Source organism: Coloeus monedula (genome assembly GCF_965178545.1).
Source record: "Coloeus monedula genome assembly, chromosome: 1".
Classification (NCBI taxonomy): Eukaryota; Metazoa; Chordata; class Aves; order Passeriformes; family Corvidae; genus Coloeus; species Coloeus monedula.
Genome location: NC_138781.1, coordinates 152120185 through 152135272, shown reverse-complemented (window position 1 = coordinate 152135272; position 15088 = coordinate 152120185).

Genomic DNA, 15088 nt, shown 5'->3' with positions numbered 1-15088 from the left:
AATCACTACTGATCTTTGCTCAAGCACATGACTGCTCTGAATAAACACATGCAAGAAAGTGAGTCCAAGTGTGCTAGTAAATAGTGCCTCCAGAACAGTAGCAGGAGCAGTAGTTTATCTCCTGGCTGGTATCAAGGTGGCAGCTGTCATTTTGGAGATGTGCAAGGTGAAATCAGCAGACACTGATCCCAAATGGAGGCAGCTCAAACCTGTAGTTAGCATTGTGTCCTTCACAGGTTTGTCAGTGATGTCAGTTAATTCCTATTCCTTTGGCCCTTTGAGTTGTGGCTACAGACACACATCTTGGGAAAGAGAAGGTTTCCTCCCTTAGGTACATGGACGGAACATTTAGGGTCCATCAGACCTGTTCATTTCCATCACTGTTGAAGCCTTGTTGTTCTTGTGTGGTGTTGGTTCTATGACTGATGACTCTCCCTATGGTGCTAATCCAAGCTGAGATCACTGTAAACAGGTGATATTCAATCTGTCTCCATTTTCATTGTGATACAGTGGAAAGGGCACCAGGCTGGGATCAGAGAGGCACAGGGAGCTGCTGGAAGCAGCTTGGGGCTGTAACCATAAGCAGAAGCCCAAGCTCCTGCCACTGCTTGTGAAGAGGGACTTTGATTTGCAATGATGAGTGGGGCAACAAGAAAGGAGAGGAGAGATGCTGTAGAGCCCTTCTTGCAGAGTGTGAGTTTCTGATCTCTGCCAGCATGAAAATAACTGTCACCAAGTAAAAAAGTGTTAGTTTTACAAAAACTAAAAACAAAACAAACTTTAAATATGTGGCCTTTTCTCCCCCCCTGCCCCAAAACATATATATATTTCCATAATGCTAAAGTGATTTTTTCTTTTCTTTATCTTGCATTATAAAACCAGGCAAGCTGTTATGTAAAGCACTTGTTGCATAAAGTCCAGTGTTTCACCATCTTGGTGAACATCACATTCCCACATACCAGCCTCCAACACCAGAAAGCCTGGTAAATAGAACAAGATGATTTACAGCAGTACCTTGCTACACCATTCAAAACATCTCTTGCATAACTGACTCTTTTGATGGCATCTTTACCTTGGAAAAGAAAACAGATGTATACATATATTCTGTTGAGAAGGTGTAACATGTTGCTACTGGCTTTACCAGAGAAATTTGGTGAAAGGGAGGATGTGCTCTGTGACATCAGTGGGGGAACAAGATACTGCTCAGGGGTGATCCTATTCCTACCAGAGGTGATCAAAGTAAGAGCAGTCAGAATAGAAGGGATGCAGACCTGTGCTTGCCTTTCCACCCCACCACTCTGCCCAAAAGAATCTGTCTCCTGCATTTTCTTTGAGCCACTCTGTTTGGAGCTGTAGATTTTCTTCTATTCCATCTTCTCCAGACCTTTTTATTTAATTTTTTTCTCATCTAGCAGAACCAGGAGAACACATAAGCACCCTTCTCAAGTGCTGCACACTTTCCAGCTATGCAGATAATCCACCTTTCAGTCATCTAAGGCATGGCTCTCCTGGGACTGCCCTATCCTGAATCACAAAACCCCATGGAAGAGGGTCATCTCTCAGGTTGCTGGGAGAAGATCAGGGCTGCACGATCAAGGCTGGTTTCCAAACCTTTATCTTACAGCTAATACTTTTGGCCTTGAAAGGTCACCGGGAATGTCTGATATGGCCTCGAGGGCTGGGGAAGGAACTTCCCACCTGCTCTCCTGTAGGAGTGCAGCAGCCACTTCTCACTGCTATCTTGAACGAGCACTGCCCAGCCCTTAACACTGGACATTATCTGACACTATTGGGCAAATCTTGCTCAATTCAAACACTCAGCATAACTCCTGATGTGAGTGGGAGCCCTCCATCAGCACCGAGGTCATTACTGAAGCTATTTAAACATTGCCCACTCCGTTCCCTTCTCCTCCTCCTCCCCCCACCCACTTCTCCACACTCCACACCAAACAATTTCCCCTTTCTGTGCTATATTAAGATAATATGCAGAAAATCCACTACATTATCCTCAGGATTAAGTAACATCATCAGAGCATATTCACACATTGCTGCTGTGCTTATATCAGGGGCATGTTTATTCTCAGCAGGCACTAAATGTTCCCAGCAATTCCCTGTGCAGGGAAGGTGGGTAGCATACCAAAGCCATGCATTTAGAGGCTGTGGAACAGTTTAACTACAGATATATTAAGGAATTTGCCTCAGGAATGTAAGCAGATCCAGAAGGCTTTTTGTGCCAAGGCAATTAATTTTAAGAGTTCCCTTGCATGCACACACATGAGTATGCACACGTACCTGCTACACCCTTCTGCTTGTACCATACATAAATATACAACAAAAGAAACATTTCTGAGGCACTAATAATAGTAAATGTTCTTGCCACAGAGATAAAAACTTCATACTTATTTGGGGTGAAGTGGGAGGTCATTCACTGGTCACACAAGGAGTTGTCCATTCATGATGCAATATTAAAGGATGACTTGGGCTTAGTTGCAGTGCATGGAGAGTGTACATAAAATACGTCTTTGAGGAGGTGAATGTGGTTAAATAAATTTACTGGAACAAAGAACAGCTTGACCTCAGGAAAGAAAAATCAAATTTAATCTTGTCAGGCATTTATTGGAGCCTTGGGTCATCTTAATCCTTCAGTGCAAATTGTTTACTCCCTGTGATTTTGTGCAGCTCTCAGACACCCAAATGAAATTATTTTACATGCCCTGGTCAGTCAATTCTAGCTTTACTTTCTGTTATACTCTCCTTTTAGGCATGGACTACTTCAAGAATACACCCAAAACACTGCACCTAAAGTTTTTCATGACCCTTTGGCATAGAAGGATCAAGACATACAAAACAGGATGTCAGCATGGATGTTCAATAACCCTCAATCACCACAGTGTACCAATCAGCTTCTGCTCATGCACTTGGCTGTCCTGTCCAAGCAATCAGGGACCTATTCCTCACATTCACTCAGTTTTGAAACTATGTTGGCCACTAGATCGGTCCCTGAGGGTCCTGTTCCATTTTTTTGTGCCAGCAAGACCATCATCCTGCAGAGATCAAGCCCCTCTCAAAATCAAAGTGTGGCCACTTCTTTTCAAAAGTGACCGTATCACTCTCCACAACTCTCTGAAAGGAGGGTGTAGTGAGATGGGGGTCAGTGTCTTCTCACAGGAAGCAAGTGACAGGATGAGAGGAAATGGCCTCAAGCTGTGCCAGGGGAGGTTTAGATTGGGTATGTTTTTTATTTTTAGATTGGGTACAATTTCTTCACCACGAGGATTGTGAAGCATTGGAACAGGCTGCCCACGGAAGTGGTGCAGGGATTTAAAGGATATGAAAAAGTGGCACTTGGGGACACGGTTTAGTGGTGACTTGGCAGTTCTGGGTTAATGGCTGGACTCCATGATCTTAGAGGTCTTTTCTGACCTAAATGATTCTGCCATTTTATGATCCTAAACACAAACTTTCATCAGTCTGTCTGGAATGTGAGAGTTTTTAAAACATATTTAGATCAAGGAATTAAAATTTCAGAATATTTTCTCTGAGGCTTCTCAACTGAAATAAAGAGTCAAAATATTTACAGTTCACGTCTGCCTTTAATTTTAATATGGCTATTTGGATTTAAATTTTACTGGGTTTTTTTTTCATTTGGTTTGGGGGGGTTTGGCCTGTGGACTTGAGAATTCAGTGTTTAATATACTTTAAATGAAACAGATATTAAAACAAAATGTACTTAAGCAACTAATTCTATTGTCAAAAAATTCTGCTAACAATTGTTTGGAGACTGTTCCTAAAACTTTACACATCACAAATTGCCAAACTGCCATTCTTTCTTGTTGAAATTTGTTCACCTAATTAAAAGTGTTAAGAAAGTTGTTCTTTACAACTACAGATAAGATATAGGGATGTCTTTATCTGATTTTGTCCCAGTAAAACCCTTCTGGTTTTTATCTTCTTTAACTTTTATTGATTTTATAGATACTGTTGGGTGATTTTTTAATAGAGGCAGTATCTAAGAAAACCCTCATCTGAAGCATCCATGCAAATACCATAGAGTGAGAGTGGGAGGATAAGGGAATTCTGTGCTCCCTGCAAGAAGGAGGGACATAAAAATACTTCTGAAGGACTCTGAGCAGCCTAATTCTACTCAATGTGATCATGGTAGGAGGTTTCCCTAACAGATCCTTCCAGGAAGAACTGCACCAAACTCTTGGCAGTCCTTCACTCACAGGTTCTGTGTGACACTGTCCCTGCAGAGCTCAGGAGGACACCTGAGGTGGCACTGGGAGGAGCGTGTCGGTGTGAGCTGATCCTGCAACTCCAGCACCTCCACGGCATCCAGATGGACACTCATATCCCCTGGTCAGGACACGGAGCTCACCTACCCTTTCCTGAGTGCAGGGCACTTCTGCACCTACAAGGGCAACTGAAACAGGTTGGGGTTTTTTTTAGAGTGAAGTTAAGCTTTATGAAGGACATAAAAAATCCACACACCTCTCTGAAGCATGAAGAAAAAACAGTCCAACTGCTGGCAGCCTCATTCAAAACCCTCAGATTGTTTTCTCTTGGCAGTAGCAATACAGACACAAACAAATCACTGAGGTTTTTCTCTATTTTTTGTATTTTAGTAAAGAGATGCTTTGTTGCTTTACAAGGTGCTTGGAACTTATGACTAACTGAATCCTGATTTTTAATTAGTTCTGAGGTCATGCCTAGCAGTCCCAGCCACAGCCCTAAGATCTGGCTTTCCCAGTAGTGACAAAAATGCTGAAGGATAGCGCCCTTTGGCTAGCACATTCCTCCCCGTGGACATGCAGAGTGGGACCTGGTGGGCTGCACTCAGTTCTCACTGTGGGGGATACTTGCACTTTTTAGCCAGAGGAGGCAAAGGCTTACAAAAAACCTCTAATAAACATTTATATGCTAAGTGTGAGGTCTCACAATATCTGCACTCGTAAAAGGGGCTCAGATTATCTCTTCCTGTTGTTTGTAGAAGCAGTTTCAAGGATGGGATTACTTAATTTTGTCCATCTAAACATGTGATATTTAATGCAAACTGGTCTTGTACTCTCCCTGCATAAGCAGTGGAGAAAATAAACACATGGGAGGACAAACCACCCCTCTTAGACACTCCTTTGAGGATGGGATGGATGATCTTGCACAGGTGCTTCTTCATTGCTCACAAATGATTGCTGTGCTTTTTAGTAGAGAAGAATTCCACTTTTAAATCACACTGGGGACAAAAAAGAGACAATGTCCAGCTACTCTGGCTTTTCCCAACTCTGCACTGAAACTCAGCTGTCTCAGCAGTAAATGGGAAAAACATCTGACAATGTGTCAATTGTCAACATCCCAACTCCCCCACTTCCACTGCCCTGGGAAGGGCTAAGCAAAATGAATTTTTGTTGTGTCTATTTATAGCTGTTATTCACTGAATAGACTTGCCTGACCAGAGGACTGTCACATCACTCTTGATAATGTTTTAAAGGGAGAGTTTATAGCAACCTACAGCAAAAGCCTGCCTTCAGGATTGTGCAGCCACAATTTAGGGTGGCTACTGGTACTTTTTAAAGATTAAAGGTCCTTTCCATTTATTGGTGAATAGCATGAGGGGAAAGAACAGTCAAGAGCTAAGAGAAGAGAAGCATCAAAATCATTTTGTTGCATCTGAAGACATGCAGAAGTTCTGGCACTGTGAGCTTTTTATGGATATAACATTTAAATGCTGTCCCATTTAAACTTCTGCTCAGAAGCAGCTTGGTGTCATTTGAAATCCAAACCTCATCTAGACCCACACTGTGGGCAGCTCCTTGCTTTTTTCAGTGATGGGGTTTGGCTGCACAGCAGATACCCAGAAATCAGTTTCATTGAGACCCGCCTGAGCAGTGTCCTTGGTGTCTCCACGGCTCATACTCTTATTCTGTTTTCCTAAAAAATACAAAAACAAACCATCACAAAAAAAAAAAAAACCAAAAAAAAACAAAAAACAACAAAACCAAAACCACCAACAACAAAAAAACCAGCATGAATCATCACCTTGAAGTTTCTCTCTCCTTTGGCTTGGTTTGACTGGATGCCAGCCTGAAATTAATCATTTCCAAGCTGCCTTTGCTCTTTAATCACAAGCCCACTGATTACTGTGATCTAGTCTTTGTCCCTGTTTTCTTCAGAGAGGATTTTAATTAGTAGTCTACAGCATATTCCCTTGTACAAGTGCTCTAATTATGTTTAATCACTACCACTGTACATACAATAATTAATTAATGTTAAACCGGAGAGAGCTCGGCATTGTGATCTGTTGGTTTGGCAATCTTTGGTCCCTTATTTGGCTGCTTTATCTTTTATAGTCTGTGGAGCAAATCCTTTGGGAATCTGGCTCAGTGTGTCAGGACTCTCAGATTCTGTTCCAGTGTTACCAATATGTAGTTTAATATCCAAGTTCTCCATTTACCAGCACCCCAAGTCTGTTATGAATGAGCTCCTCTGGGGTAGAAGGTGACATGGTGTGATGGGGTTGAGCTGCTGAACAGCTGGAGGAGAGGTGACTTTTGCCAGCCAATGTCATCAGTTCACCAAGGAGAAAATCAGGGACATCACAGGCTGCGCAACACCCATCCTGCTGAGAAGCAAAGCTTTGCCTTGCCAGGGCACAGCAAACCACAGCAAACACCCCCAAATACGGGCCAGTGACACCACCCCCTCTCAGCTCTGATAAAGGCCACTTCTTTCACTGCAAGTGCTACTCCTGTACTTAAAATGGACCTGTCACTTGACAGGAGGCAAAGCAAAGACTTTGATTATCCATGCCTGCTTGAGAACCCTCCACATCCTGTGCAAGACCAATTTTTGCATAAAAAGTGAATTTCTTCCCATCAACAAACTAATCAGTGCACGGAAACTCGTGATGTAAAAGATGAAGTTTTTCAACAGCATGTCCAAAACCTTTTGTTATCCTGTTTTAAAAAATGATGTAGCAGAGGACAATTTTGAAGTTTGAGAGTGGGAAAAGTTTCCAAAGCCCTCAAAGTTCACTTTCTCCCTGAAATCTGATATGATGCAACTATCTCACCATGACCACTCAGCATGAAGGTAGAACAAAATAATGGGTTTTAGACACTTCCCAAAGGAAAATATCATGTGCAATAGTTTTTTTTTTTTCTTTCATTAAACAGAAAATTTAAATCACATTTTGCCAGCAAAAATAATCTCAAACCTGAAGGGAGGACTAAGATAAAAATAAGCATCTCAGATTCCTTGTGGCCTGGCTAAGACAATATTCTGTCCTCAATCTTAATTATAGACAACATGAAGAGCAAAATCCAAAAGAAATAGAATTACATATTGATGGTTCATACAACAGATAGAGTTGAGTGAACACTTCCAAGCCTTTTCTTCTGCAGTTTTTGGTCTTCTGACCAGAGCTGGGCTGCTGTGGTCCTTTCCCCAGCTATGTCCTGAAGATTGAGCTAAGTTCGAACATTTAAATATCTTTTAAAAACATTAAAGCAAAGAACTCATCATGTCCTGTTGAGACATCATTTAGTGGCTGCTCGAGCCTTGCAATTTCTGCTTCTAGAACAGAGATAAATTTCCTGGAGCTGGCTACTGCTTGGGGTTATTCTTGTTTATTTTAATGGAGACACAAATATCTGATCCTCCAAACAGAAGCGAATAACAGTCCAATCCCTTGCTGAGGCATTCCCTCACCCAGCAACCTCACCAGTGCAGGAGGAAGTCCAAATGTGAGACTCTCTGAGCAACACCTCAACATGGGGGTGATCCTGGATCCACAGCTCACAGCAAAACACCACTGGAAACTCTCAGCACCAATTTATAGACAGTTCAATATGTCAGCTGAGAGCTACACCCAGCCTCCATGCCCATGACTTTTGGCAAGGGAAGGGTTGAAGTGCAGGATCAAACATCAAAGATGGGAGCAGACCAGTCAAGGCTTGCATCCAAGCACATCAGGAAGCATCACCACACTCCCCACACTTCCAGCTTAGGGCAGGTCTGAAATACAAAGATTTATTGGCATTACTGCATTGATCAGGAGTGGGAAAGAATCATAATGTGAACTAAAGTAGCAATATCACAAAACTCTCCACAGAGAGGCAAGATATACACAGAAAAGGAGCCTATTTATACGTATTTTTACAGCTGATACAATCTGAGAGGAAATTTGATCGAATGTTTTTGTCAACAGGAGCTGAGTCATCACTGGCTAAATGAACTGAGTGCATGTGTATTGCCTAGTCCTCCTGCCTTTCTCCTGGAATTACTAGGGAACTCAAAAGCATAAGCCTTAGAGTTGCAGCTGTATGTCTGCATAGTCACATGTGGCTTTTTAGGTTGAAAGTGGTTATTATTTGGTGCAATTTTGCTGAAAGAAAATATTATTATTGTACTCCCCTAGTTCAGTGATTGAATATGATATCCATCAGGTAATAAATCTGCCATTGATACTTGTATTTTTCTCCATGGTCTGAAACCTCTTTTCCTTGTCTGAAACCTGAGGTCAACATTTGTGTTCTCTGTATTGTTATTAGTTCTGCATAGACAATATATTTTGTACTCATTTATGCCCCGTTTAAGCACTGAGGGTTGTAGGAAGGTGGGTAATTGTCTGAGAACTGTACAAACTCAACCTGCCAGCAGCAGCCAGCCCTGTCCACTCATCTCTGGTTTAGAGATTGATGGGATCCGCCACCTTCATTGTATCCATCATGCAACTCCATGTAGTTGGACAAGCCTGAGCGGCTCTATTAATTGTGTCACACTGTTCTTTATGCATTTCTTAGCTCAAATGAGTTTTGTTAGCTCAGACCTTGATATCCTGCTTTCAGCAGCACTGCTGTAATCATCTGTGAAACAGCTTAAGTGGACTGCCAGGTCCAATCTTCAGATATCCTCAGGCTGATCATAAATGCACTGTTGTAGGACAGATACAACATAATCCTAACAAGCAGATCTGCCCCCTAAATTTATCTGTATTTTCTATTATATTTGGTTTAATAATGCCATGAAAATTGCTCTCTGGAATCCTAGAATTGGAAATGAAGCATTTTGCTATTTAAGAAGCCAAAACCACTGAAAATTTTTAATCAAAGATGTGTGAAGAGGGAGGGAAAAAAGGAAGGTTTTATGGAACCTTTCAACTGGAAAAAATGCAGTTAGCTTTACTAATAATAATAACTGGACACACTTGTGATCCCTTTTCAGGAACTACCGCTGAGGGAAGAATGGAATAAGACAGCAGGAGCACAACCAGAGCTGCCCTCCCTAAGTGGGCAGGTTTCTGTGTGGTGGCAGGTTTGAAATGCCCCAACAGGCCTTGCCATTACTCAAAGCACCAGTTGCCTCCTCCTAAGCACACAAACAGCCTAAGCATTGCCACTCTTAGTGACAATTTGGCAAGAGGATCTTGGTGGAGAATGAGAGAGGCCGAACAGTCCTGTCTGCTCACAACCTATTCAGCAGCCTCCTGCCAGCCCTGCTTGAGCTGCTCATGGATGGAGGGGATTCTGCCCCTCTGCTCTGCTCTGCTGAGACCCCACCTGCAGTGCTGCTTCCAGCACTGGGGTGCCAGCACAGGGAGAACACTGACTTGTTGGAGCAAGTCCAGAGGAGGGAATCAGGATGATTTTAGGCATGGAGCGCCTCTCCTCTATAGAAAGGTTGGGAATATTTGGATTGTTCAGCCTGGAAAAAGAAAAGGGTTTGGGGTGACCTGATCGTGGCCTTTCAGTACCTGAAGGGAGTCTACAAAAAAGATGGAGAGGGACTTTTTACGATGGTCTGGAGTGACAGAACAAAGAGGAATGGCTTCAAACTGGAAGAGAGTAGGTTTAGATTAGATATTAGGAATAAGTTCTTTATTGTGGGGGTTGTAAGACATTGGCACAGGTTATCCAGAGAAGCTGTGGATGCCCCATCCTTGGAAGTGTTCAAGGCCAGGCTGGATGAGACTCTGAGCAAGCTGGTCTAGTGAAAGGTGTGCCTGTCTGTGGAAGGGGTTGGAACTTGATGGTCTTTAAGGTCCCATCCAGCCCAAACCATTGTGTGATTCTGTGTTGGAGTATGGAACATCACAAGGGAGAAGCCCATAATCTTGTCCCAGGATGTGAGGTTTGATCATTTTGATAGAGGATGGGAAAGATATGAGGGAAGACCACTGTATTGGGTTGACCCTGAGTTGATGGACAGTCTTTAAGACCAATTACGCTTCTCACAATTTACATATTTAAACCGCACAGAAAGGCGGCACTTCCCCTTTGGTCGGAGCTCGCTTGCTGGGAGGTGGGGGCAGCTCGGGGGCCTCCCGGCCCTGCCGGGCCCGGCCGGGGCCACTGCCCCTTTCCCCCTCTCCCAACGCTGTGGCACGGACCCTGGGTGGCTGGGGGGGACTGCCTCAGAGCCACAGGCAGCTAAAACCAGCCATGGACTGCTCACAGCTAAACCCATCCAGCGCGGCTTCTGGGGACCGGCGGGTCCCTCTCCTCTCCATGCGGAGCCGGCAGAGTCAACGGGAGCCAGCAGAGCCTCCTGTCTTCATCCAGCACACTTCGTGCTGAACTGAAGAAGACACCACGCAGCCAGCAGCACAAAGGGAGCGAGGCTTTCCCCACCGTAAAGCCTGAACAAGAACACCCTTCAGCATGGCGGCTTCAGTCAGAGAGAAAGAGAAGTGAGCCATGTGGGACGGAGCTGGAAATGGCGACGGGAGAAAAGAGGGCGGTGCCACGATTCTGGCGCGCAGCTTAAAAGAAACCTTCTTGCATGCCGTGGTAAGAAATTGTAATACCACAAACTGTTTGTCTCTTTAATCCATTTGAAGAACATGGGGGGAATGGAGTATCTTCGTGTGCCTGTGAAGATTGTGAAGAATGCCGATGCCAGGCTTTATAGTAGTAAGAGGCTGTTAGAGACTTGTGGCAAAGAAGAGCCTTTGTGTGCAGGCCAAAAGAACTTATCCTTAAAAAGATGAATAACCCCATGTGATGGCCCATGTTTTGCAGTGTGAAGGAACTGTGAGATTTTTCATGGAAGAGATGTTCTACACACAGCAGATTGTTTGTTTCCGGGCGGATCTGCTGTTAGTGGCAGTTTGGGAACCACGTGCAACTGAAGGAAAAACCCTTTTTTTCCCTTAAGCATAAGAGAGACTTTTCAAGAACTGGAACACTGACTAACATCCCATGTTCTGTTATCCCTTGTGTGAGCTAGGTAAAAGGAGAGAAGTGCTGGCTGGAGGGGGGGGGGGGGGGGGGGGAGGATTTGCTTTAATTTTGTTTTGTTATTGTCTCTTTACTTTTAATTCTATTAGTAATAAAACTCTTTCATTGTACTGCAACTGTTTAAGGTTTGTGCCTGCTTTGCTTTTCTCCTAATTCTTATCTCACAGAAGGAAAATGAGTAAGTAATGAATATTTTGAACCAAAACCACTACATTTAATTGGTGTTTTCTGCCCGGTTTCGAACTCAACCCGCTACAACCACCAACATACAAGTGCTTTTATGGCACAAAGCATCTGCTGACTGAACTCCATGTGCACAGTCCTACTTTTGCAATGTGTATTTTTCAGGGACACAGGCATTTTCTAACAGAACATGGCTGCCTTCTGGACTGAGAGTTACTGTGGTTCTCAAGGAGCCTTTGGCAGGATCTTTTTCTCCTCTTGTGCAAAAATTGTAGTAAAAATACACATTAGTAAGGGAGGCCTGGACATATGTTGCCTATAAATGGAAGTATTTTTTCCAGACTTAGCAGGATCTGCTTTGCTGCTGTGTACATGCATTTATATACACTTAGGAAACGTGATCACAATATACATTCAAGATAAGAAACAAAGCCAGTGATATCCAAATGATTAGCTCTGACTGGTTAATAAGTGCCTACAATGGCAAACATCAAAGTCCTATGGAAAGGAATGTTATATTTGAAAAACATCGAAGCTATCATTAAATACAGGATGAAAGCAATAAGGTGCTGAAAACAACTGTCACATTTTCTGCCTCAGCTTCCCAAGTAAAATAAGGCAGCTCATGTGCTGGGTGATCAGACCCAGGAAATACCCAGGTATTTCCATCAAACTGCATGGGAAACAGTGATAGGTCAAGCTGGGACTTCTGTTTTTTCACACTGATAGTTTGGCTCTAAAGCCTTCTTTCCAATAACTGGAAATGTTGCTAAATTTCAGGGCAATGGGCTGCAATATTCCATGTTGTTTCCATGCTTTAATTGAATCTGAACCTTGAGGTTTGAAACTTAAGATTTTTGGTTTGCTTTTCTTGTGGGTTTATGTTTGCTTTGAGTTCCTTGTAGAAGTATTTAGCCAAAATTATACTCAAAGACCTCAAGGAAGGAAGGAAGGAAGGGACCAGCAATAGAACAGGGAAGGATAAAACTGCCACCCACAGAAAGGGAAAAGATCATAAAAAACACCAAAAATAAGAAAAGTGACTACAGTATAGCAAAGGACTTGATGCAAGAAGAGGCTGAGAAAAAACACAGAGCACAGTGACGCAGAGCAAGAGTAGGTTCTTCATCCTCCAGCTCTGCCAAAGCAACAGGAAAGATTAAGTTCATGAAGAATTGAAATGACCTGTCCTATTTCTTTTTAAAAAAAATCAATATCCAGTTGCAACATTCCCTTAAGCAAAGATTGCATTAACATTAGGAAATAAAGTTAACTAACCTACTTAAACTGGGAAGCAAAATAATGTGTGTCCAGGGCCTACAGCAAAAAGAAGAACATGGGAATAATAAAACCTCTGTTGTCTGCTCCAGCATGAATGTGTAAGATGATCTTGAGAAAACATCTGCAAAAAACACCCCCATAACCAAAAAAATTCAGCATCTCACAGGAGGACTGTGAGGCCATATAGATGCCAGTTTGGAGTTACTACCATGTTAAATTCCATAGGATAGCTTAAACGGTCCTTTTTGCTCTACACATTTTGTTTTTTCCAAGGGTGTTTTGAATGCTCCGTCACCCTATGGCCTTCAGATCAGCTGTATGATGCTGATTTCTGTCAGAGGATTGCTTTGGTAAGGGCTGTGGTCTCCTGGTATCTCTGGACATCTAAAAAGCTGAGGTAGATTCACAGAAACCCTTTATTACAGCCCTGATCACCCAGCCGTGACCCAAGAAACCCAAAAAGCCAGCATGTACAAACTGCTGCTTATTCTGCAGGAATGAAAGCTGCTGCAGCACAGAGATCTGCAACAACACTGGAGCCTCTCTTGGTGGACCTGTGGTGCTTCTGACAGTGACCATGGGCTCAAGGCACTTCACCAGCCCCCTTTTCCCTGGTTGTAAGGGTCTAGCAATCAGCCCCACTACGCAGACCAGAAGGCACACAGGAGAAAATTGACCTATCTGGACTTTCTGCAGGTGTTCTTCAGCCTTTCCATCTGCCCAGCAAACCCTGTTCCCCCCAGACACCACTCCAGCTTGGCCAGGTTGCAGGTGCTTCATGCTGGAATGCAAATCCCTCCATTGTGGGGTGTTCTGGGTTACATGTGGGGACATCCCAAGCCAGAGGCCTGCATCCAGACATGGCCTTAAGACACCAGTGTGCAAAGGAACATTTCAGATGCCCTCTGCACTGGATTTTGCCTTTCCTCCCTCACAAGCCTGATTTAGTTAAATCCTCTCTGGGGTGGCTGCCTGTCCCTTCCTGCTCCCCTTAGAGCAGGGCCCAACCCTTCCTTGGAAAGGCATCACTGGTGATGAGATTTCCAGCTGAAAGTGGGGTTCAGTCCCTTTGTTTAGGAACAGAAATGAAACATGCTTCATTGCACCTCATGGATTCTTCCAGCATAAGCATCTTCAGCTATATGTTTCTGTAGCTGGACACGTGTGCCTGTCACCACGGCAAGGGAGAGAGGAATTTCCACCAAAGTGAAAGTGTGGTGCTCTCTTTCATCCTGATCTCATTGTTAAACAAATGAACTGCCTTTAAAATTACTGCAACATTTACTGGCGCCTCCAAAAGAGGTTATTTTCACCCCGTCCTGGTTTGCACTTTAAGTAGAAACATTCTTTTTACAGGCTCTGTTAATTGAGGGAAATAGTCTTAATTTCAGTTAGTAAAATTGTTTTGTGTGCACGTGGGTGTGTGAAAACAATACAGTATCTTATTTCAAACCCCATGGGGTTTCAGCAATTATGCCTTTAACAGAAAATCTCAAAAGTCAACAGCTTTATAATGCCTAACTCCTGGGAACCAGGGTAAGGGGAAATTAAACATCCATCTTTGAGTTTAATGGTGTAAAAATACGTGTGTAGATAACTGCCATTATGTGCATAATTCCCTCCTGCTGAAATGCAGGTTGCAAAAGGCTCACCTCACCCAGACAAGGTTAAGCCAGATCCCACCGCCCCTCCTTGCCTATATCAGCCTGCAGGGAAACATTGCACGTGAGGATCAGAGGGGGCTGTGCCAAGGCAGACATTTCCAGGTGCAAAGCTGCACGTACCAGGTGAGGAAAGCCTCACCCACTTCTGAATATGCTTTTCCTCTTGGCTGTTCCCTAAGCATCCCACCCTTCTTCAGCTCCTGGTCCTTTTTTTTATTTCTCTCCTGATCAAGGTTATGCAAACGCTGCTCTGAGTCACGGCTGCTGCAGTAGGAGTTTCATCTCATCAGCAGGAGCAGCACTGGGTGAGTGTGTGCATTTCTGCTTTACGTGATTGTCTGCACGTCCCTTGGCAGGCACCAAGAATGTCTCCCAAACCACGGCTCACATCTAATCACTTCCACTCCAGACTCTTGAGGCTGAGTTAGGGACAATATAATAACCAGTTTCTTGCAGGCAACTGGGCAGTGGTCCAGCCAAAAAAGTTTAGTGAATCTGCTGGCTGACATCTAACTCATCTGAAGTTCAGATCCACAAATAATCTTCTACAGTCACTTAGAAGAGGTAAGATTCTGAGGGACCTGATCTTCTTGGGATTTCCTGCACTTGGCTTCGTAGGACATCCTGCCCCAAATTTGGAGGGAGTTAGGCTTTGTTAGGTGTTGGGAAAGAGGATCTGGACACTTCTGGAGATTGAGGGTTTATGCTTGTAAACCAGACCACCAT